Source organism: Bos taurus, chromosome 9, assembly GCF_002263795.3.
Source record: "Bos taurus isolate L1 Dominette 01449 registration number 42190680 breed Hereford chromosome 9, ARS-UCD2.0, whole genome shotgun sequence".
Taxonomy (NCBI): Eukaryota; Metazoa; Chordata; class Mammalia; order Artiodactyla; family Bovidae; genus Bos; species Bos taurus.
This window is the reverse complement of record NC_037336.1, coordinates 92,837,572-92,861,501: the sequence shown is the minus strand read 5'-3', so window position 1 is coordinate 92,861,501 and position 23,930 is coordinate 92,837,572. Positions and strand designations below refer to the sequence as shown.

Sequence of the window (23,930 nt, the reverse complement as noted above, 5' to 3'; positions counted from 1 at the left end):
ATTCTCACTCTTTCAGAATAATATAACTTGAGAAATTTAATTAAATATTATTTTAAAAGATACCTTTTAGACTGAAAGCTATAAGAACTGATAAAAGAAATTGAAAAGATAACAAATTGGAAAGATTTCATGCTTATAGATCAAAATAATTAATATTGCTGATCTGTCCATTTTACAAAATGAAATCTACAGGTTCAATGTAATTCCTCAAAATGCCAATGATGTATTGTACAGAACTAGAACAAATAATTCTAAAATTTGACTGGAGTGACAAAAGACCTTGAATAGCCAAACCCATCTTGAGGAAGAAGAATAAAGCTGGACGTACCACACTCCCTGATTTCAAACTAAACTACAAAGCTATAGTAGTAAAAAGAGTATGCTGCTGGCACAGAAACGGACACACAGATCAGTGGAGCAGAACTGAGAGCCTAGAAATAAGCCCACTTATATATGGACAGTTAATCTATGACAAGGGATCAAAGAGCAGAAAGTGAAGAGAGGACAATCTTGTCAATAAATGGTATTGGAAAAACTGGAATGTCACATGCAAAAGAATGAAACTAGACCAGTAACTTATAGCATACAAGACCTTACTGTAAGACTGAAAACCATAAAATTCCTAGAAGAAAACATAGGTTATACCCTCACTGACACCAGTCTTAGACATGTTTTAGTAGATCTGATTAGAAAGGCAAGGGGAATAAAATAAAAAATAAACAAATGGGACTATATCAAACTAAAAAGCTCCTGTGGGATGAAGAAAACCATCGTAAAAATGAAAAGGCAATGTACTGAATGGGAGAAGATATATGTTGGATAAATGATTCATATCCAAAATATATAAAGAATTCATACAACTCAATAACAACAAAACAAACAACCTGATTGAAAAATGAGCAGAGGATCTAAATAGACATCTTTCCAAAGAAGACATACAGATGGCCCACAGGCACATGAGAAGATACTCAGCATCACTAATTATCAGGGAAATGGAAATCAAAATCACAATGAGACGTTACCCCACATCTGTTAGAATGGCTGTTATCAAAAAGACCAGGAAGTGACTTAGCAGCAGCAGCAGCAAAATATTATATAGGGTGTGGAAAAAAGGGAACTCTAGTACACTGTCTGTGGGATTGTAAATTGGTGCAGCTACTACAGAAAACAGTATTAAAAGTCCTTAAAAAGTTAAGAAATATGACACAAACACTACTGTAATGATCTATTGCACTTCTGTGTATCTATCCAAAGAACATGACTACAATAATCTGAAAAGACATATACATCCTTATGTTCATTTCTGCATTATTTAAAACAGCCAACATATGGAAACAACCTAAGTGTCCATTGACACTTGAATGGGTAAAGATGACGTGATACACACACACACACACACACACAATGCTGGGAAAAATTGAAGGTGGGAGGAGAAGGGGATGACAGAGGATGAGATGGTTGGATGGCATGACCGACTCAAAGGACATGAGTTTGAGTAAACTCTGGGAGTTGGTGATGGACAGGGAGGCCTGGTATGCTGCAGTCCATGGGGTCGCAAAGAGTTGGACACAACTGAGCAACTGAACTGCTATATACACAATGGAGTCCTACTCAGCCATAAAAAGGAATGGATTTGTGACAACACTGATAAACCTTGAGAGTATTATGCTGGGTGAAATAAGTCAGGGAAGGATAAATACCATATGATGTCACTCATATGTGGAATCTTAAAAAAATAGAACAAACAAAAACAAAAAAATAGAACAAATTAGTGGTAACCAGAGAGGAAGAGGTTAGAGGTGAGAAAAATAGGGAAGTGGGTCACCTGTATGGTGACTAATGTTAATTAGACTTCTGACGGTGATCACACTGTAGTGTCTATAGATGTTGAACACAATGGGGTACATTGGAAACTTATAGAAAATGACTATTTCAAATTATATCATAAACTTCCAATTTTATGACATACCTTATCCTAATCAATCCCTTGTTCTTGCAAACTTAGGTTTTTTTTTTTCCCCCCACTATTTGAGATAACAGTTGAGGGAACATCCTTATATATAAACTCTGGGTAAATGCCCCAGGCCTAATCAACTTTTATTGAATTCTGTAAAATGTATTGAATTTAGAAAGCAAGAACATCTCATTTGGATTTAAGGCTTGCCTATGTTCTAAATCTGAGGTGACCTTAGATTATAATGTTTGATTTAGTTAAAGCAAGTTGGAGAAAGAAGAATTTATAGAGTGATTTTTAAAATCTCCATTCCTTTGGAAGCCTGTTGGCTCCCTGAAAAGGAATTGGACTGTTCCTGGCCAGCCCAGCATTTAATCCCAACCTGTCACTAGTTTCTATGAAGTGAGGTTTCTATTACTTCCTGGATTGCTCTAGTCTATCAGAGGTCACCATCTCCAATTTAGCCTAGATGTGGATGGGAAAATACCCTGTACAGCCCTAGCATCCAAAGAACATTGGTGTCAAATTCAATTACTGGAGAAGGAGACCTTTTTTTTTCAAAGGTCTCTGAATCCATTTAAAAAGCTTCTCAGATTCCTAGCCCTTTTGCTTATGGCAAATGTATCTCCCACACAGGCCTTCTGACAGCTTTTTTTGTAATTTCACATTGTCAACTGCTTTTGCGGTTGGAGTTTCATTTATTGAAAAGAGTCTCAAATGGAGGTAGAGACAGTTATGTCTTTAACATATGTCTGAGTGTGCCTGAGTGGGGCGAATGTTGTAGGCACATAATGACCCAAGATGATTTCATTTCACGTAGCTGTCCTCTTTTCAGATTCCCAAACATGTTGATTTTCCAAATGTAAGATATTAATTCTGGATTGCTGTGGCCACAGTTCCCATTAACTCCCTGGTGGGCCTCTGAGGAATGAACGTATTCTTGAAGCCTTTGACTCATTTTATTTTAAAATTCTCTTTTGTGGAAATCCCCTACATTTCCTTTTGTTCAATTTGGAGAGCTTTTTTCTTTTCTGTGATTAAGAACTAAATGAATTCATTTTGAATTGAGGAAATGGCACAGCATAGTTTTTTTTTTCTGTACCTGAGAAATTTGTTTTCACAATAACATTTCAGTTAAACCACCTCACAGTCATGAAAGATGAGCGGTGTTTTCTCTGCCATACAGCCTTATAATTTGAAACATAAATGAATCAAGAAATGCAGCTTTGCAGACTGTTTTCAGTATTATAGAATATTACTTTTAACTATTGGGTCAGTCAGTCCAGGATAGATAAGCCTGCCGTTTAAATTGTTAAGCACCATTTCTAGAGAAGATACACTTTTATACTACTGATTGAGCTTCCTTTTCATCCTTTCAAGTTCAGATTTCCTAATTAGAACAGGATGAACAATAGAATTCTCACAGAAGAATAAAGACATCTTCCTGGCTTCCTTTCTACTATTCCTTTTGAACATGGAATAAATGACATAGTCCGCAGCCTTGCTAAATCTTCTATTCCTTCTCAGACCGTTATGTTCCTGACCATTTCAATGAGGAAAGGGGAAGTACTCAGACGGTGTTACCCCCAGACAAAACTTCAAAAGTTCAGACTAATAGTACTAACTCATTGTGGCCATTAAGGAATTATTTTAGAAGACAATATGCAGATACATTTAGAATATTATTCTCTAAGAACAGTTGCCATTTTGTCTCTCCAAATATGTCCTTCTTATTCTCCTTTTCTTTTTAGAAAAAGTTTTACAAGCACTGTCTCATTTTAAGCAAGGTTTTTTTTTAAATCCTCATGAACTGAGTCTTTCATGCTGACCTGTGTGAATTCAGCCCATGGTGACAAATCTTGCAGAATGGAAAGTCTGATTTCAGCCATGAGATGTCGGGGCTTCCTTGGTGGCTCAGCCAGTTGAGAATCGCCTGCAATTCGGGAGACCCAAGTTCGATCCCTGGGTTGTGAGTATCCCCTGGAGAAAGGAATGCCCACTCCAGTATTCTTACCTAGAGAATCTCCTGGACACAGGAGCCTCGCAGGCTCCTACAGTTCATAGGGTCGCAGAGTCAGACACGACTGAGAGATTAAGCATGTAGGCAGGCAATGTCAAGTTAAACTATTAATAGAACCCGCATTTGGAATTGAGAAGCTACCATCATAGGCGTGCTATATTATCTGGGGGAGCCAAATGATTTCCCCAGATATGGATCAGTTGAGCATCCACCTAAAGTTGTTTTGTGAACATTTAAGTTTTCATTTCTCTTGAGACAATGCATGAGTGTTTGTTGAGTGTAAGTGGGTTTGCTAAGTTGTAAATGTAAACCCTTTTTGTGTTTAAAGAAATTGCCAAACTCTTTTTCAGTGTAGCTGTATCATTGGTGTTCCTACTACCAGCCGTGAGAAATCCATTTTCTCTGCATTGTCACCGGGATGTGATGTCACCACTTTTATTTCAGCTATTTTAATAAATGTGTGATGATAACTCGTCACAGTCCTTCTTTGTATTTACTGTTATCCCTGGTGATGGCAAACACCTTCTCTTGTGTTTATTCACCATTTATGTATCCTCATCGGGGAAGTGTGACCGGATGTGATATATCCCTTTTCTAATTGGATTGTTTGTTTTACTATTGAGCTTTAAGAGTTTTGTACATTATAGAAATGAGTCCTTTGTCACATATGTAGTTTGTGCACATAATCTTCAAATTCATTGCAAATCCCTTCATCTTATTAACAGGATCTTTCACAGAGCAAAAGTTGTAAATTTTGATGAACTGCAGTTTGTTGATTTTTTTCTTTTATAGATTGTGTATTTGGTGTCATATTTAAGTACTCTTAAATAAGCCCTAGGTCCCAAATATTTTATCTTGTGTTTTCTTCTGACAGTTTTATAGTTTTACATGTAAATTTATGATCAACTTGCAGTTAATTTTTGTATAAGATGTGAGATTTAGGTAGAGGTTTATTAGTTGCCTGAGGATATCCAATCACTCCAGCACCACTTGTTGAAAAGACTATCTTTCTTCCATTCAGTTGCTCTTGTACCTTTGCCAACAGTCAGTTGGCTGCGCTTGTGTGGGTCTGTTTCTAAGATTTCTGTTCTGTTCTTTTGGTTGTTGTGTTTATCCCTCAGCCAATTTAACATAATCTCAATGATTGCCTCAAATAATGAATATTGAAATTGGATGGCATCACTGACTCAATGGACATGAGTTTGGGTAAACTCCAGGAGTTGGTGATGGACTAGGAAGCCTGGTGTGCTGTGGTCTATGGGGTCGCAAAGAGTTGGACATACTGAGCGACTGAACTGAACTGATTCCTCTGACTCATGGACCTAACATTCCAGGTTCCTATGCAATACTGCTCTTTATAGCATCAGACTTTACTTCCTCACAAGCACTTCCACAACTGGGCATTTTCGCTTTGGTTCCATCTCTTCGTTCTTTCTGGAGTTATTTCTCCACTTTTCTCCAGTAGTATATTGGGCACCTACCAACCTGGGGAATTCATCTTTCAGTGTCATACCTTTTTGCCTTTTCATGCTGTTCATGGGGTTCTCAAGGCAAGAATACTGAAGTAGTTTGCCGTTCTCTTCTCCAGTGGACCACATTTTGTCAGGACCATCCACCATGACCTGTCCATCTTGGGTAGCCCTGCACAGCATGGCTCATAGTTTCATTGATTTAGAGAAGGATGTGCTCCATGTGATCAGTTTGATTAATTTTCTGTGGTTGTGGTTTTCATTCTGTCCGCCCTCTGATGGATAGGGATAAGAGGTTTATGGAAGCTTCCTGATGGGAGAGACTGACTGTGGGGAAACTGGGTCTTGTTCTGATGGGTGGGGCCATGCTCACTAAATCTTTAATCCAATTTCTGTTGGTGGGTGGGGCTGTGATTTTAGGAATCAGTGAATTAAAATGTATTGGAATGGGTGAATTTAACTCAGATGACCATTATATCTACTACTGTGAGCAAGAATCCCTTAGAAGAAATGGAGTAGCCCTCATACTCAACAAAAGAGTCTGAAATGCAGTACTTGGGTGCAATCTCAAAAATGACCGAATGATCTCTGTTTGTTATCAAGGCAAACCATTCAGTATCACAGTAATCCAAGTCTATTCCCCAACAAGTAATGCTGAAGAAGCTGAAGTTGAACGGTTCTATGAAGACCTACAAGACCTTCTAGAACTAACACCCAAAAAAGATGTCCTTTTCATCATAGGGGAGTAGAATGCAAAAATAAGACGTCAAGAAATACCTGGAGTAACAGTCTAATTTGGACTTGGAGTACAAAATGAAGCAGGGCAAAGGCTAATAGAGTCTTGCCAAGAGAATGCACTGGTCATACACCCTCTTCCAACAACACAAGAGAAGACTCTACACAAGAACATCATCAGATGGTCAGTACCAAAATCAGATTGATTATATTCTTTGCATCCAAAGATGGAGAAGTTCTTTACATTTAGCAAAAACAAGACGGGGAGCTGACTGTGGCTCAGATCATGAACTCCTTATTGCCAAATTCAGACTGAAATTGAAGAAAGTAGGGAAAACCACTAGACCATTCAGGTATGACCTAAATAAAATCCCTTATGATTATACAGTGGAAGTAACAAAAAGACTCAAGGGATTAGATCTGATAGAGTGCCTGAAGAACTATGGACAGAGGTTCATGACATTATACAGGAGGCGGTGTTCAAGATCATCCACAAGAAAAAGAAATGCAAAAAGGCAAAATGGTTATCTGAGGAGGCCTTACAAATGGCTGAGAAAAGAAGAGAGGCAAAAGGCAAAGGAGAAAAGGAAAGATATAAGCATCTGAACGCAGAGTTCCAAAGAATAGCAAGGAGAGATAAGAAAGTCTTCCTCAGTGATCAATGCAAAGAAATAGAGGAAAACAACAGAATGGGAAAAGACTAGAGATCTCTTCAAGAAAATTAGAGATAGCAAGGGAACATTTCATGCAAAAATGGGCACAATAAAGGACAGAAATGGTATGGACCTAACAGAAGCAAAAGATATTAAGAAGAGGTGGCAAGAATACAAGAAGAACTATACAAAAAAGATCTTCATGACCCAGATAAACAGGATGGTGTGATCATTCACCTAGAGCCAGACATCCTGAAATGCAAAGTCAAGTGGGTCTTATGAAGCATCACTATGAACAAAGCTAGTGGAGGTGATGGAATTCCAGTTGAGCTATTTCAAATCCTAAAAGATGATGCTTTGAAGGTCCTGCACTCAATATGCCAGCAAATTTGGAAAGCTCAGCAGTGGCCACAGGACTGGAAAAGGTCAATATTCATTCCAATCCCAAAGAAAGGCAATGCCAAAGAATGCTCAAACTACTGCACAATTGTACTCATCTCACACGCTAGCAGAGTAATGCTCAAAATTCTCCAAGCCAGGCTTCAATAGTACATGAACCGTGAACTTCCAGATGTTCAAGCTGGATTTAGAAAAGGCAGAGAAACCAGAAATCAAATTGCCAACATCCTTTGGATCTTAGAGAAAGCAAGGAAATTCCAGAAAAACATATATTTCTGCTTTATTGATTATGCCAAAACCTTTGACAGTGTGGATCACAACAAACTGTGGAAAATTGTTAAAGAGATGGGAATACCAGACCGCCTTATCTGCCTCCTGAGAAATCTGCAGGCAGGTCAAGAAGCAACAGTTAGAACTGGACATAGAACAACATACTGGTTCCAAATCAGGAAAGGAGTACGTCAAGGCCTTATATTATCATCCTGCTTATTTAACTTACACGCAGAGTACCACGCAAAACACCAAGCTGGATGAAGCACAAGCTGGAATCAAGATTTCCAGTAGAAATATCAATAACCTCGGATACAGAGATGACACCACCCTTATGGCAGAAAGCGAAGAAGAATTAAAGAGCCTCTTGTTGAAAGTTAAAGAGAAGAGTGAAAAAGTTGGCTTAAAATCAACACTCAGAAAACAAAGATCATGCCATCTGGTCTCATCACTTCATGGCAAATAGATGGGGAAACAGTGGCTGACTTTATTTTCTGGGGCTCCAAAATCACTGCAGATGCTGACTGCAGCCATGAAATTCAAAGATGCTTATTCCTTGGAAGAAAAGCTATGATCTACCTAGACAGCATATTAAAAAGCAGAGACATTACTTTGCCAACAAAGGTCCATCTAGTCAAAGCTATGGTTTTTCCAGTAGTCATGTATGCAAATGAGAGTTGGACTATAAAGAAAGCTGAGCATTGAAGAATTGATGCTTTTGAACTGTGGTGTTGGAGAAGACTCTTGAGAGTCCCTTGGACTGCAAGGAGATCTAACCAGTCCATCCTAAAGGAGATCAGTTCTGAATATTCATTGGAAGGACTGATCCTGAAGCTGAAACTCCAATACTTTGGCCACCTGCTGCGAAGAACTGACTCATTAGAAAAGATCCTGATGCTGGGAAAGATCGAAGGCAGGTTGAGAAGGGAATGACAGAGGATGAGATGGTTGGATGGCATCACATGCTTTATTCAGATTCCCTTAATTTTTACCTAATGTACTTTAGCTGTTTCAGGATTCCATCCAGGACACCACATTGCAAAATATAGAATGTGAATTCCTTTCAGATACACATGGAACATTTACCAAAATTGACCACATGCTAGGCTGTAAAGTGAAACACAGAATGCTTTAAAGGATTTAAAGCCTGTGTTCTCTAATCAGAATGAAATGAAGTTAGAATCAGCAACAGATACAAAAATTGTGCTAAGTTTAGAAATTTAAAAATGCATTTTTAAATAGTACTCTCTGTCTTTGTGGTTTCTATGTATTTCTATTAGGTTACGTTTTGATTACATTGTTCAAAATTTATATTTTAACTGTTTGCTACTAACAGAGTTATTGATATTTTAGGGTCCCTGAAAATCAAACACTGAGAAAACTACGTGGTCTCAGGTGGTATTTTTCAGTGGTAATTCTTGAAATTTCAAGAAAGAAGTAGAGAAAGTGAGATAGGAAAGGAGCAAAAAGTCAATAAAAGAACATACCACTAACCTAGATCCCACCTTGAAAACTAGGGCTTACTGCTATGGAGTTGCACAGAGTCAGACATGACTGAAGCGACTTAGCAGCAGCAGCAGCAACTGCTGTTTGAGAAAAATGTTTATCCCCGCTCTCAGAATTTCCCCACTCTTGTACAGTAAAGCAAAGTAAGTGATCTACCAAGTTCCATCCCCTGTTTCTCAGGTTGCAAGTCCTGCAGCCCATTGAGATTGTTAGATGAGCTGAGAGGAAAGTGGCGCAGAATGTTGGGATAATGTGAATTTCACTCCCTTTTCTCCAGCATCCTGAGCTCTCAGGTTCTGGGTAATCTGATAGTTCTCTGATAATTCATCTTCGTTGCAAAAACATTTTATGTGTATTGTGCTTATTTATATTGTTCCTTTTTGTGGGATGATTAGTGTAGTACAAGCTAGTCCGTTATAGCCAGAATAGAAATGTATATGTTTTGGTTATTGATTTCTAACTATTCTTCCCATTGATGTTCTCTCTTGCTCTGTCTGAACTTTATTATTGATTGCCCCTCGGATCTATATTATGTCTTTCATCCTGCTTGATTTGTATTTATTAATAATTAGCTTTTCTTTTTCTAGTTTCTTTAAAAAAAATTTTTTTTTATTGATTGATTTGGCTGCATTGGTTCCTAGTTGCTGCATGTGGGATCTTTGTTCCCTGACCAGAGATTGAACCCATGGCCCCTGCATTGCAAGGCAGATTCTTAACCACTGGACCAGCAGGAAAATCTCTTTTTCTAGTTTCTTAATACAGAATTTTGGTCATTGATTTCAGATATTTTTTTCTAATGTAAGTATTCAGTGCCACATCTATTTAAACACTGCTTTATCTACATCCTACATGTTTTGATATTTTGCATTAATATTCTATGAAGATGTACAATATCTTCTAGTGAGGAAAAAGTGAAAAGTGTTAGTCACTCCATTGTGTCCAACTCTTTCTGACCTGTGGCCTGTAGCCCATCAGGCTCCTCTGTCCATGGGATTCTCCAGTCAAGATTACTGGAGTGGGTTGCCAATTTCTTCTCCAGGGGATCTTCCTTACCCTGAGTTGAACCTGGGTTTCCTTCATTGCAGGCAGATTCTTTACCATCTGAGTCACCAGGGAAGCCTTCTAGAGCTAACATGAAAAAAAGACATACTCTTCATTTTAGGGGATTGGAATGCAAAAGTAGAAAGTCAAGTGATACCAAGAATAACAGGCAAGTTTAGCCTTGGCATACAAAATTAAGCAGGGAAAGACTAACAGAGCTTTGTCAAGAGAAAATGCTGGTCATAGCAAACATTCTTTTCCAACAGCCCAAGAGATGGCTCTACACATGGACATCACTAGGTGGTCAATACTGAAGTCAGATTGATTATATTCTTTGCAGCCAAAGATGGAGAAGTTCTGTACAGTCAGTAAAAATAAGACCTGGAGCTGACTGCAATTCAGATCATCAGCTCCATATTGCAAAATTCAGTTTTAAATTAAAGAAAGTAGCAAAAACTACCAGACCATTTAAGTGTGACCAAAATTAAATCCCTTATGATTAAACATTCAAGTATGATCAAAATTAAATCCCTTATGATCCCTAATGACAAATAGATTCAAGGAATTAGTGCCTGAAGAACTGTGGATGGAGGCTTGTAACATTGTACAGGAGGCAGTGACCAAAACCATCCCAAAGAAAAAGAAATGCAAGAAGGCAAAGTGGTTGTTTGAGGAGGCTTTACAAATAGCTGAGAAAAGAAGAGAGGTGAAAGTCAAAGGAGATAGGGAAAGATATACCCAACTGAGTGCAGAGTTCCAGAAAACAGCAAGGAGAGATAAGAAGGTCTTCTTAAATGAACAATGCAAAGAAATAGAGGTAAGCAATAGAATGGAAAGGACTAGAGAGCTCTTCAAGAAAATTGGAGGTATCTAGGGAACATTACATGCAAGGATGGGCATGATAAATGATAGAAAAGGTAAGGATGTAACAGAAGCAGAATAGATTAAGAAAAGGTTGCAAGAATATACAGAAGAACTATACAGAGAAGGTCTTAATGACCAGGATAACAAGGATGATGTGGTCAGTCACCTAGAGCCAAACATTCTGGAGTGTGAATGGGCCTTAAGAAGCATTACTGTGCACAAAGCTAGTGGAGGTGATGGAATTCCAGCTGAGCTATTTCAAATCCTGAAACATGATGCTGTTAAAGAGCTGCATTCAATATGTCAGCAAATTTGGAAAACTCAACAGTGGCCATAGGACTGGAAGATGTCAGTTTTCATTCCAACCCCAAAGAAAGGGCAATGCCAAATAATGTTCAAACTACCATAAAATTGCTCTCATTTCACTTCCTAGCAAGTGCTTAGAAGTGCTAAGTTGCTTCAGTCGTATCTGACTCTTTGCAACCCTCTGGACTATAGCCTGCCAGGCTGCTCTACCAGGCTATCCTTGAATAGGATTCTCCAGGCAAGAATACTGGAGTGGGTTTCCATTTCCTTCTCCAGGAGGTCTTCCCCACTCATGGACTGAACCCTCATCTTTTATGTCTCCTACACTGGCAGGTGGGTTCTTTACCACTAGCACCTGAGAAGCTAGCAAGGTTATGCTCAAAATCTTTGAATCTAGGATTCATCGGTACGTGAGCTGAGAACTTCCAGATGCACAAGGTACTTTAGAGAAAGGTAGAGGAATGAGAGAGAGAAGGCAATGTCGCCCCACTCCAGTACTCGTGCCTGGAAAATCCCATGGATGGAGGAGCCTGGTGGGCTACAGTCCATGAGGTCGCTAAGGGTCGGACATGACTGAGCGCCTTCACTTTCACTTTTCACTTTCACGCACTGGAGAAGGAAATGGGAACCCACTCCAGTGTTCTTGCCTGGAGAATCCCAGGGACGGGGGAGCCTGGTGGGCTGCCCTCTATGGGGTCGCACAGAGTCGGACACGACTGAAGCGACTTAGAAGCAGCAGCAGAGGAACCAGAGATCAAATTGCTAACATCCTTTGGATCTTAGAGAAAGCAAGGAAATTCCAGAAAAATATCTGTTTCTCTTTTTATTGATTAGGCTAAAACCTTTGACTGTGTGGGTCACAACAAACTGTGCAAAATTCTTAAAGAGATGGTAATAACCAGATCACCTAACTGTCTCCTGAGAAATCTGTATGCAGGTCAGGAAGCAACAGTTAGAACTGGACAAGGAACAACTGAATGGTTCAAACTTGGGAAAGGAGTACAACAAGGCTGCATATTATCTCCCTCCTTATTTACCTAATATGCAAAGTACATCATGGGAAATGCCAGGCTGGATGAGCCATAAGCTGGAATCAAGAATGCAGGGAGAAGTGTTAACTACCTCAGAGGTGCAGATGATACCACTCTAATGTCAGAAAGTGAAGAGGAACTAAAGAGCTTCTTCATGAGGGTGAAAGAGGAGAGTGAAAAGGCTGGTTTAAACACATGTCTACCTGTGGCGGATTCATTTCGATATTTGGCAAAACTAATAGAATATTGTAAAGTTTAAAAATAAAATAAAATTAAAAAAAAAAAAAACTGAACATTCAAAAAACTAAGATCATGGCATCTGGTCCCATTCAGTTCAGTTCAGTTCAGTTCAGTCACTTAGTCATGTCCAACTCTTTGTGACCTCATGAATCACAGCACACCAGGCCTCCCTGTTCATCACGAACTCCCAGAGTTCACTCAGACTCATGTCCATTGAGTCGGTGATGCCATCCAGCCATCTCATCCTCTGTCGTCCCCTTCTCCTCCTGCCCCCAATCCCTCCCAGCATCAGGGTCTTTTCCAATGAGTCAACTCTTTGCATGAGGTGGCCAAAGTACTGGAGTTTCAGCTTTAGCATCATTCCTTCCAAAGACCACCCAGGACCTATCTCCTTTAGAATAGACTGGTTGGATCTCCTTGCAGTCTAAGGGACTCTCAAGAGTCTTCTCCAACACCACAGTTCAAAAGCATCAATTCTTTGGTGCTCAGCTTTCTTCACAGTCCAACTCTCACATCCATACATGACCACTGGAAAAACCATAGCCTTGACTAGATGGACCTTTATTGGCAAAATAATGTCTCTGCTTTTGAATATGCTATCTAGGTTGGTCATAACTTTCCTTGCAAGGCGTAAGTGTCTTTTAATTTCATGGCTGCAGTCACCATCTGCAGTGATTTTGGAGCCCAAAAAATTAAGTGTGACACTGTTTCCACTGTTTCCCCGTCTATTTCCCATGAAGTGATGGGACCAGATGTCATGATCTTAGTTTTCTGAATGTTGAGCTTTAAGCCAACTTTTTCACTCTCCACTTTCACTTTCATCAAGAGGCTTTTGAGTTCCTCTTCACTTTCTGCCATAAGGATGGTGTCATCTGCATATCTGAGGTTATTGATATTTCTCCAGGCAACCTTGATTCCAGCTTGTGCTTCTTCCAGTCCAGTGTTTCTCATGATGTACTCTGCATATAAGTTAAATAAGCAGGGTGACAATATACAGCCTTGATGTACTCCTTTTCCTATTTGGAACCAGTCTGTTGTTCCATGTCCAGTTCTAACTGTTGCTTCCTGACCTGCAGATAGGTTTCTCAAGAGGCAGGTCAGGCGGCCTGGTATTCCCATCTCTTTCAGAATTTTCCACAGTTTATTGTGATCCACAGAGTCAAAGGCTTTGGCATAGTCAAGAAAGCAGAAATAGATGTTTTTCTGGAACTCTCTTGCTTTTTCCATGACCCACCAGATCTTGGCAATTTGATCTTTGGTTCCTCTGCCTTTTCTAAAACCAGCTTGAACATCTGGAAGTTCACGGTTCACGTATTGGTGAAGCCTGGCTTGGAGAATTTTGAGCATTACTTGACTAGCGTGTGAGATGAGTGCAGTTATGCAGTAGTTTGAGCATTCTTTGGCATTGCCTTTCTTTGGGATTGGAATTAAAACTGACGTTTTCCAGTCCTGTGGCCACTGCCGAGTTTTCCAAATTTGCTGGCATATTGAGTGCAGCACTTTCATAGCATCATCTTTCTGGTCCCATTACTTCATGGCAAATAGATGGGCAAAAATGCGAAACAGTGGCAGAGTTTACATTCTTGGGCTCCAAAATCATTGCAGATGGTGACTGCAGCCATGAAATTAAAAGATGCTTGCTCCTTGGAAGAGAGGCTTCTCATACATTTGTAATATGCTAGACAATGTATTAAAAAGCAGAGACATTGCTTTGCTGACAAAGGTCCATATAGTCAAAGTTACCATTTTTTTCCATATCTGTGTATGGATGTGGGAGTTGGACCATAAAGAAGGCCGAGCACTATAGAATTGATGCTCTCAACTTGTGGTACTGGAGAAAACTCTTGAGAGTCCCTTGGACTGCAAGGAGATCAAACCATTGATCTTAAAGGAAATCAACCCTGAATATTCATTGAAAGAACTGATGCTGAAGCTCCAGTACTTTGGCCACCTGATGCCAAGAGTCAACTCACTGGAAAAGAAGCTGATGCTTGAAAAGATTGAGGGCAAAAGGAGAAAAGGGTGGCAGAGGATATGGTAATTAGACAGCACCACCAACTCAATGGACATGAATTTGAGCAAACTCTGGGAGACAGTGGAGAACAGAGGAGCCTGGGTGCTGCAGTCCATGGGGTCACAGACTGTCACATACGACTTAGTGACTGAACAAAAACAATTGATATTTTCATTCAATCCCCAATATTTTCTAATTTCACTTATAGCTTCCACTCTGCCCCATGAATTACTATTATTTAGAAGTGTGCTATTTGATTTCCAAATTTGGGAAGCTATCTTTCTGTAACTGATTTCAAGTTTAATTCAATTATTGACAGCAAACATATTTTATGTGTTTTCTATCCTTTTAAATGTAAGGTTTATTTTATAACCCAGAGTATGAGCTGTCTTAGTGACCATGCCACGTTCACCCAAAAGGAATGTGTATTCTGCTATTGTAGGATGAATTATCTATAAGTGTTTATTAGAGCAAGCTGTTTGTTCATGGCTTCTATACCTTTACTAATTTTCTGTCTCTGTTCTATCAAAATAACTCCTTTGAGTGCTGAAGTCTTCAAATTTGTAGATTTTAAAATGTCCTTTTTCTTTTCTCTTTTCTTTTTTGTCAGTGTGTTTTGGTGTCTGTTAGGTCAATACTCATTTACGTTTGCTGTTTTCTTGTTGCAGAACTTTTTGGCCATTATTTAATGTATTTCTTTATCTCTAGTAATATTCATGCTCTGAAGTTAACTTTAATATTAATATAACTACTCTTTTCCCATTAAAATGTTTAGCCCGTTTATGTGCTAATACTTAAAATATGTATCTTTTAGACAGCATATATTTGGGTCTTTTAAAAACTGAATATGGCAGTTTCTGTCCTTCATTTGATATGTTAAATCCATTAATCATTTAAACTTAATAAAAATATTGGTATTGATGAGATTGAAATTTACAGTTTGTCCTCTTGCTCATAGGTTTTCCTTCTCCTGCTTTCTTTTGGATTATTAAAATTATTTTAATATTTCACATTAACTAATCTCTTTTGCATCTTTTAAGCATTTGTTTGAGATTATAGTACATATCTAAATTTTCCTTTTGTTCATGTTTAAATTTATAATTGAAGTTTTTCTCATATAAGTTTTAAATATTTTATCACTTCAAACACAGTGTAGATAGAACTCCTAGAACTAAATAGGTTCCTTTACTCTCCCCTGGGTCTTCACATTACAGTTTGCACATGTATTAATATTACATCTACATGCATTGACAACTCCAGTGTTATAATTTTTGCTTTTCAGCAATCAAAGATATTATAATGAACTTGAGAGGAGAAAAAATAATCCTTGATATTTACCCAGATATTTATCATTTCTGCTGCTCTTAATCTTTTTCCATTAATTAATTAATTTATTTTTATTTGGAGATAGTTGATTTGCCATACTGTGTTGTTTTCTGCCATACATCAACATAAATCAGCCATATCTATTCATATGCCCCCTCCTTCTTGAACCTTCCTCCCTCCTCCCATCCCATCCCACTCCTCTCAGTCAGTTTAGTCACTCAGTTGTGTCCGACTCTTTGTGACCCCATGGACTTCAGCATGCCAGGCCTCTCTGTCCATCACCAACTCCTGGAGTTCACCCAAACTCATGTCCATCGAGTCAGTGATGCCATCCAACCACCTCATCCTCTGTTGTCACCTTCTCCTCCCAGCTTCAATCTTTCCCAGCATCAGGGTCTTTTCAAATGAGTCAGCTCTTAGCATCAGGTGGCCAAAGTGCTGAAGTTTCAGTTTCAACATCAGTCCTTCCAAAGAACACCCAGGGCTGATCTCCTTTAGAATGGACTGGTTGGATTTCCTTGCAGTCCAAGGGACTCTCAAGAGTCTTCTCCAACACCACAGTTCAAAAGCATCAATTCCTCGGTGCTCAGCCTTCTTTATGGTCCAACTGTCACATCCATAGATGACTCCCACCCCTCTAGGTTGTCACATACCATTTAAGGGACTTGCCAGGTGGCACAGTGGTAAAGAATCTACATGCCAATGCAGGAGACACAGGAGATGGTAGTTTGACCCCTGGGTTTGGAAGATCCCCTGCAGGAGGAAATGGCAACCCACTCCAGTATTCTTGCCTGGGAAATCCCATGGACGGAGCACCCTAGTGGGCTACAGTCCATGAATTCACAGAGTTGGGTGGGGCTGAGCCCACACTGTTAAATTTGGTATGCTAATTTTAAAAACTGAGGTAGAATTTATATAATATAAAAGTTGCCATCTGAACCATTTTTAAGTGTACACTTCAGCTCTCTTAAGTACATTTACATTGTGGTGCAACCAGTCTTTGGAAGTCTTTCATCTTGCAGGATGGAAATTCTGTATCTACTAAACCACAATTCGCCATCCCTCCCTCCCTTCAGCCCCGGTAACCACCATTCTACTCTCTTTATAAATGTGACTGCTCCAGGTTCCTCATATAAGTAGAATCATGCAGTACTTGTCTTTCTGTAACAGACTGACTCATTTCACTTGGACCCTTGTATTTTAAAGCACATGTCAGAATTTCCTTCCTTTCTAAGACTGCTAATACTTCTTTTTTTGTGTGTGTATATATATATATATGTATATAGTACATTTTGTTTACCTGTTCCTCAATCAATGAAGACTTAGATTGCTTTCTACATCTTGGCTTTTGTGAATAATACTGCTCTGAGTATGGTATTGAACCATCTCTTTGATATCCTGTTTTTAATTCTTTGGATACATACCCGGAAGTCGAATTGCTGGATCAAAACCATACCATTTCTGATATGTACTGCACCATTTTACATTCACACCACCAGTGCACAAGGGTTCCAGTCTCTACACATTCTTGCCAACACTTGCAATTTTGTATAGTTGCTGTTCTAAGGACTGTGAGGTGGTGATTTTCTAATATTTTAGTTTGACTTTTTGCTTCTCTTTTCATGAAAAGTGTTGACCTATAATATTCCTGTCTTTCATTATCTTTGTCTATTTTTTATCAAAATTGTTTTATTCTACATGAAATGAGCTAAAGAGCTTGACCTTTCTATTCTCCAAAAAGTTTTGCTTTATACAGGGAGTAGCATTTCTTCGGAGAAGGCAATGGCACTCCACTCCAGTGTTCTTGTCTGGAGAATCCCAGGGACAGGGGAGCCTGGTGGGCTGCCGTCTATGGGATTGCACAGAGTTGGACACGACTGAAGCGACTTAGCAGCAGCAGTAGCAGCATTTCTTAATATTTGGTAAATCTTTGCATTTAAAATGACTTCTCTATATGATATTCTTTCTTTTTTATTTCTAAGAGTGTTTGTTACATCCATTGTTTCCTTCTGATCAGTTCTTTCCTTTATATATACATTATATAAAACTAGTACTTCCCTCCATGTACAGCTTTAGCTGTGTCCTATGAATTTGGATATAAAGTTATCATATGAGCTTGGTTATTTGTGTTGTTCTGTTTAATATATTCTATAAGCTTTGCATTATGATTTTCCCCAAAACTGGTGAATAATGGCAATTTTAAAATTCAAAAAGCATATGCTTGATTTCTAATTTTATTTTATATTTTTTAGCTGCTGCTGTTTATTTACTGATATAGAAGGAAGCTTACAACATATATTATTTGCTGAAAAAATACAGACTTTAGAACAACACTTATATTTTCTCACTCTTATCTATACATATATCTATCTGGGTACATAGGTAAGGGACACTGAGAAGGACATTCATCAAAGGGTTGACAGTGGTTATTTAAGGGTTGGAGGGTTTCAGGTAATTTGTACATTTTGCATTGGTCTTTATTGTTTTAATATTTAACAATGAATTATATCACTTTCACAAAGAGAATAAAGGCATCAAGGAAAGGGGCGCACGCAGAGGGTAGACCCTTAGGCAGCAGGGGATTAGTTGCGGGATGGATGGAAGTCAGGCCATCTCCCTCCACTATACCAATATTCAAGACCCTCCATCCTCCACCCCAAAAGAAAGCTGCTTTGTGGATTAGTTTATGTGATTAGAAGCATCCTCCTCCCCATTTTTCCCACTGCTGGACTCTGCATATAGGTTCAGTTCAGTTCAGTTCAGTCGCTCAGTCATGTCCGACTCTTTGCAACCCCGTGAATTGCAGCACGCCAGGCCTCCCTGTCCATCACGAACTCCCGGAGTTCACTCAGACTCATGTCCATCGAGTCAGTGATGCCATCCAGCCATCTCATCCTCTGTTGTCCCCTTCTCTTCCTACCCCCAATCCCTCCCAGCATCAGAGTCTTTTCCAATGAGTCAACTCTTCGCATGAGGTGGCCAAAGTACTGGAGTTTCAGCTTTAGCATCATTCCTTCCAAAGAAATCCGAGGGCTGATCTCCTTCAGAATGGACTGGTTGGATCTCCTTGCAGTCCAAGGGACTCTCAAGAGTCTTCTCCAACACCACAGTTCAAAAACATCAATATTTCGGTGCTCAGATTTCTTTATAGTCCAAATCTCACATCCATACATGACCACTGGAAAACCCATAGCCTTGACTAGATGGACCTTTTTTGGCAAAGTAATGTCTCTGCTTTTGAATATGCTATCTAGGTTGGTCATAACTTTCCTTCCAAGGAGTAAGTGTCTTTTAATTTCATGGCTGCAGTCACCATCTGCAGTGGTTTTGGAGCCTCAAAAAATAAAGTCTAGGGTTCACTTAAAGCTAGGGCCTAGTACCTCACTGTAGCTCAAAAGGGTTGCTGGGTTTGACAGGGGCCTCTCTTGACCTCTCCTTGGTATGTGCCAGCTCCTGCAGGGTGATGATCAGATTTTCAAACATCTGGGTCTTGTTGCTCTCATTGTCACAGGTTTCCTTGATTTCTAATTTTAATAAGCAGTGGTCTATATGAAACTAAATTTTTATAAATTAAGAATAGTACAAATAAATATATCTGCTCATATTGTGTTTTAATGAGTGAGTGCAAATAAAAAAATATGGATGTTTATATACCAGAAAGTTAAAAGTAGTTATCCCTAAGTGCTAGAATTTAAAAAGGTTTCTTTAATTTTCTTTGCATTTTTCTGCATCTTCTTGATTTGAAATGTAGATATGTGTTCTATATTAGAAAAATAGAGCTGTTTGCAATTTTGGGGGGATAAAAAATAGCTTAGATGAATATAAACTATCCATATAAAGAACCCATTTATAACCCTCTACTTATAGAGTTTAGATTTTATTCACTGAAATATCAAAAATGAAATAAAATTTTAAAATCCTATTAATTCCTTTGGCATTGGCTTTAAGCAAATATGTGATTAGTTATTATAAACTTTTTGTTTATATTTTAAAAGATCCTTTAGTTCTATAATTATTAGAAATCAGAGAATTTCCTTTCTTTAGAATTCATTTTTTAAAAAACCTTTGATTTATTTTATTCAGTATTTCAGCATGTTTCTAGTTGAAGGATGAGGATGGAGTCTATAATGTCATGAAATCTGGAGGTTTATGTCTTATTTGCTTGCTTGTTTGATTGTTAATATATCTGAATCGGTACTGGATTCTTATATCCTGCAGGACAGAAATCAGATACTATTATTTATTTCTGTATTCCTAAACATAGAACCTAGCATATTATAGAAACTTAAAAATGTTTCAGTAATGGTTATTGAAATAGGTAAAAAGTATAAACTTCTAGCTATAAGATAATTAAGTACTGCAGATATAATGTACAGTCCATGACTATAGTTAACACTGCTACATGGTATATATGAAAGTTGCTAAGAGAATAGATCCCCACGTTCTCATCACAAGGAGTATTTTTTTCCTTTTTCTAACTATATGAAGTGAGAGATGGTAACTAAACTTATTGTGGTAATCATTTTGCAATATACATGAGTTAATTTGTTCTGCTGTATACCTTAAACTTAACAGTGCAGTATGTCAATTGCGTCTCAACAAAACCGAAAGAAAAAAAATAGAAAAGTGATTTCTACGGAAATGCTACTTTTAACTAGTTCTTCCTGAACTTAAATTCCTGAGGGCAAAGACTACATCTCAGAGTCTATTACATCCTCAGCACGTCTCTGGGCACCTGGCAGTGCCTCAATAAATATTTGTTGGATGAATGAATGGTTGGCAACTTGATTGTGATCTTATTCGAGATTACTTGTTATTAAATCAGATGAATTTCCACCCTTCTCCTTATTTGAAGGGAGAGCACAGGTAAAGAAAACCAAGAAAACCAGGATATCAATACTTTGCCTTCTAATCAACACTACTCCATCTGTAAGTCAGACTTGTATCACACTGTCCTTCTTTTTATCTCTTCTCATCTCTCCTGCAACACCGTGTTTACTCTTCCTAAGTCGGTAAGTAGGAGGAATTCTTTCAATATAGGCTCAGTGGACCAGGACCAACAGAGACAGTGGTGTTCCAGTTTAACTTCAGTTTACACTTTCATAGCGCCTTGAACTTCTTTTCCGTGCTTTGCTTTAGGCCCACTTCTGAGAAAAATTTTATAAATCAATAAAAGACCCTCAAATTTTCCCTGTATTAATAATTCCTTACTCTCTAAATTTGACAGTGTGCTGACAAAGAAGATTTTTGTGTTTGAGTAGCATTTGCTCCAGGCAGATTGATACCTTGTGCAAGTGCCCTCTGTTAGCCTCTAGTTGACTGACACATGATTAGGATGAAGAAATACTGTCTTATTGGTCGTTGTACTTGACGAAAGTGAAAGTGGAGAGTGAAAAAGTTGGCTTAAAGCTCAACATTCAGAAAATGAAGATCATGGCATCCAGTCCCACCACTTCATGGGAAATAGATGGGGAAACAGTGGAAACAGTGTCAGACTTTATTTTTCTGGGCTCCAAAATCACTGCAGATGGTGACTGCAGCCATGAAATTAAAAGATGCTTATTCCTTGGAAGGAAAGTTATGACCAACCTAGATAGCATATTCAAAAGCAGAGACATTACTTTGCCAACAAATGTTCGTCTAGTCAAGGCTATGGTTTTTCCAGTGGTCATGTATGGATGTGAGAGTTGGACTGTGAAGAAGGCTGAGTGCCGAAGAATTGATGCTTTTGAACTGTGGTGTTGGAGAAGACTCTTGAGAGTCCCTTGGACTGCAAGGAGGTCCAACCAGTCCATTCTGAAGATCAACCCTGGGATTTCTTTGGAAGGAATGATGCTAAAGCTGAAACTCCAGTACTTTGGCCACCTCATGCAAAGAGTTGACTCATTGGAAAAGATTCTGATGCTGGGAGGGATTGGGGGCAAGAGGAGAAGGGGATGACAGAGGATGAGATGGCTGGATGGCATCACTGACTCGATGGACGTGAGTCTGAGTGAACTCCGGGAGTTAGTGATGGACAGGGAGGCCTGGCATGCTGCAATTCATGGGGTCGCAAAGAGTCGGACACGACTGAGCGACTGATCTTATCTGATATATATATATATATATATATATATACACACACATACATACATATATTTTTTGGTTCTGACTTTAAAATGTGATCTTTCACATTTTGTGAACTTCCATTCTGACTAATGATTTCCCCTAATACCTTTGTATCGCCCCATTATACAGACCTATGAACACGCAGACTCTGAAGACTGATTCTGATGCCCTCAAGACTACACACAGGAGATGAATGGTGCTTTGGTATTTCAGTGAGTAGATTTCCTTGGAAGGCGTACAAGAGAAACCAGACTGACATTAAGCTCTGTAGTGGGTTAAGATATGTTTTGATATACTTGTAACATATATTCATCTGAGTTCCTTTTTTCTTGGGGATTAACATTTACATTTTGGCGTTTATTCTTCCAGATTTTCTTTCTTAGCATTCACTTATTCAATACAATGTGTAGGTATATATATACACATATATATGTGTGTGTATGTATATGCATACATATTTATATTTACACTTCTCTACTTGTAAAAATACGATCATAATATACATAGATTTTAACCTGCTTCTCCCACTGAGATCTTTCATCCAACTCTGAATCAATGTGCCTTTATATAAGCAATTACTTTACCATCTAATATCAAAACACATTTTCCTTCTAAGGCTTTTCTGTGTTTATTATATACTGTTTAGTAACACCTCTTCACTGAGAGAGTGCAAGGCACAGTCTGTAAATCTGTAAGTGAAAACCTCCAAAAGGAGGAATGGAAATATGAAGACAAGTGAGAAAGAAAGCATGATTATAAAAAGCAAACAAGGAGGAACAGACGGTGTGTAGCTTTGGAAATGAGGGAATGGGTCACCTCATATTTTGAAAACTATTGGATCTCAAGTTCTTCCGGTTCTCTAAAAACAGTTAGCTGCTTTAACCCTATTTATGTTACCTCACAATATGTGATATTGTCTCACAGAAGTTCCCCCTGTGTGGGAGATGCCACTGTCCCCTCAGGCAATGGCTTAGGTCAGCCCCTTCTGGCCCTCCTATTTCTTCCCATGACTGCTAAGGGACACTATTTTGAGGCTAATTTGAATGACTTTGAGACTGTTTTAGTGTTTTCTTAGCTGGGTAGGGCTGCTTTAACAAAATATCATTTAGATTATGTGTCTTAAACAATAGAAATTCATTTCTCATAGTTCTGGAGAGTAGGAAGTCTGAGAAGAGGGTGCCTGCAGGGTTGAGTTTTGGTGAGGGCTCTGTTCCTGGTGTGCAGAAGGCCACCTACTTGCTGTGTCCTCACATGGCAGAAAGAGAGAGGAGTCTCTGGTCTCCTCCTCTTCCTAGGAGGCTACTAGTCTGATCACAGGGCTCCACCTTCATTGTCGTGGATGTTGTCGTTCAGTTGCTAACTCGTGTCTGACTCTTTGTGACCCCGTGGACTGCAGCACGCCAGGCTTCTCTGTCCTTCACCATCTCCCAGAGTTTGCTCAAACTCATGTTCATCAAGCTGGTGATGCCATCCAACCATCTCATGCTCTGTTGTCCCCTTCTCCTCCTGCCCTCAGTCTTTCTCAGCATCAGGGTCTTTTCCAATGAGACAGCTGTTCGCACCATGTGGCCAAGGTATTGGAGTTTCAGCTTCGGCATCAGTCCTTCCAATGAATATTCAGGGTTGATTTCCTTTAGGATTAACTGGTTTGATCTCCTTGCTGTCTGAGGGACTCTCAAGAGTCTTCTCCAAAACCACAATTTGAAAGCATAAATTCTTCAACACTCAGACTTTATGGTCCAACTCTCATATCCATACATGAAAGTGAAAGTGAAAGTGAAGTCGCTCAGTCGTGCCCAACTCTTTGCGACCCCGTGGACTGTAGCCTACCAGGCTCCTCCATCCATGGGATTCTCCAGGCAAGAGTACTGGAGTGGGTTGCCATTTCCTTCTCCAGGAGATCTTCCCCACCCAGGGATTGAACCCGGGTCTCCCGCATTGCAAGCAGACGCTTTATCATCTGAGCCACCAGGGAAGTAGTCATCCATACATGA

The 23,930-nt window shown here is 39.0% G+C and overlaps 1 long non-coding RNA gene across 1 annotated transcript in view; it reads left to right on the top strand.

The window, feature by feature from the left end:
- The window catches only part of LOC132346142 (uncharacterized), a 129,661-nt gene extending 106,441 nt beyond the window's left edge, over positions 1–23,220 (top strand). Inside the window, exon 5 of the long non-coding RNA XR_009495883.1 lies at positions 22,066–23,220. This is a non-coding gene — a long non-coding RNA (uncharacterized lncRNA). The remainder of the gene's footprint in view (positions 1–22,065) is intronic.
- The last annotated feature ends 710 nt before the right edge of the window (positions 23,221–23,930 follow it).